A 1,968-nucleotide genomic window follows, 5' to 3' on the forward strand; every position below is an offset into this window, starting at 1 on the left:
GGCAGGAGGATCGCTTGAGCCCAGGAGTTTGAGGTTGCTGTGAGCTAGGCTGACGCCATGGGGGCCTATGAGAGAGGGCGCACTCACTCTAGCCCGGGCAAAAGAGTGAGACTCTGTCTCAAAAAATAAATAAATAAATAAATGATGACTCAAGTGCTTTATTTATTGCCAAGCCAATATGAAAAATACGTAGAAAAACATGTGATCCCCACTGCAGAGCACTTTGTAAAGTCAGGCTAATGTCCATGCCTCTATGCAAACGAAGCTCTCAGTGGATATGCTCCTAATGTCAAAAACGTCCATTGCTGGGAGGTAGAATGTTAGATAATTTTTTATTTTTTTCTTGTGCATTGTCTGTACATTCTAAACATTCTAAAGTGAACATACAATTTTGTAAACAAATAATTTGAGCAAATCAAAAGACGTATCCAGCACAGGCTACATAGTTTGTGAGGTCCAGAGCAAAATGAAAATTCAAGGGCCCTTAATGAAAAATTATTAAGACTTTCAAGGTGGCAACACAGAGCATTAAAGTGAGTCTTCTGAGCACAGAGACTGAAGTCAGCATGGGCATACCTGAGCTGTCATCCCAGAAAGCGGCTGCAGTGTGGAGGTATGCACGTTAGAAATGCAGAAACAGGGAGGGGCCCTGATCACAAAAGCAGACCCTCCCCACACCCACGGCCTTCCCCCACACCTCAGCCAGGGTCCAGCCCCCAATCACTAAAACCAGCCCCCAAGGCACCAAAGTCATTTCTCATAGGCCCCCAGAAGCGTGTTCTACCTACCAGATGTCTGAAGAATTTGCTGAAAATCCAACTGACAATTGAAAGGCATTTGGAAGAACCTCCCAAAGGTCCTTGAAGGAAGGCACTGGAACCCTCACACTGAGGGTGGGTTTGAGGGGGAGCTTCCGATACTTCCAGAGAGGCAAAGAGAGAACAAACCTGGGAAAGGGGAGGGGTCAGGGAGAGTGTGGCCTATAGCCCCAGCCAGGAAGAAGACGAGAGGCATGGCCAGATGGCAGACAGACAGGGAGGCAAAGGGCCGGAGGGTCTTCTGCTGCCTGGGCCCCCGGTGCACACTCAGCCTTTCCGTGTGTTGAACTTGCCCGGTCACCAGCTTCCACATTGTTCTCCCCAAGTCCTGAGCACCAACGTCAGATTGGCCACTGCCTACCAATCCACACGGGTCTCCACGTCAGCAGAACATACATGATTGAATGCACAGCTGGAATCCCACCTGACTTCCAGAGACACCAAAAGTAGACAGGGAGGCAGCAACATCCCTACGTTTGCAAATATGTCAGTTTGCCATGAGTCCACTGTCCACCAGGTCACCAGGAGGGTCCACTCTCCACCGGGTCACAGGAGGCTCTAAGAAATTTTTGCTTAACCCAAAGTAAGAATTTTTCCTCATGTTTTCTTCTAGCTTCACATTTCTTCATATTTAGGCCTGTGACCTGTTCTGAGCTTATTTTTTATATGGTGCAAGGTGTGGATCAAAGCTCATCGTTTTGGAATCTGGACATCCAATTTCCCCAGCACCATTTGTTGAAAAGATTCTTCTTTCTTCGCTAAGTTGCATTTGAACCTTGGCCAAAAATCAGTTGTCCCTCTCTGTGTGGTCTGTTTCTGTACCTCTGCTCTGGCTTGTCTATCTCGAGGCCAATATGACATTGTTTTGATTGCGGCGGCTTCATAATAAGGCTTGAAATCTGACAGTGTTAGCCCTCCAGGTTTGTGGCTTTTTCCAAGTTGTTTTGAATATTCTAGGTCCTTTGCTTTCCGCAAAGATTTCAGAATCAGCTGTGCCTAGATTTCATCGAGCTCACATTGACTCTGCAGACCAATTTGAGGAGGATTGGCATCTTCACAATATTAAGTCTTTCAATCAATTAATATGGTTTATCTCTTCATTTCTTTAGGTCTTTAATTTTCTCATCGAAATTAAAGAATTACTTACAAT

General features: G+C 45.9%; 1 protein-coding gene across 1 annotated transcript in view; it reads right to left on the reverse strand.

Annotated features, from left to right (window-relative positions):
* Nucleotides 1-1,968, reverse strand: part of LOC105823465 (scavenger receptor cysteine-rich domain-containing protein SCART1-like) — a 40,864-nt gene that overhangs the window by 27,729 nt on the left and 11,167 nt on the right. The window lies entirely within an intron of this gene.

This window comes from Propithecus coquereli, unplaced genomic scaffold (genome assembly GCF_000956105.1).
Source record: "Propithecus coquereli isolate 6110/MARCELLA unplaced genomic scaffold, Pcoq_1.0 Scaffold673, whole genome shotgun sequence".
In the NCBI taxonomy this organism is placed as follows: Eukaryota; Metazoa; Chordata; class Mammalia; order Primates; family Indriidae; genus Propithecus; species Propithecus coquereli.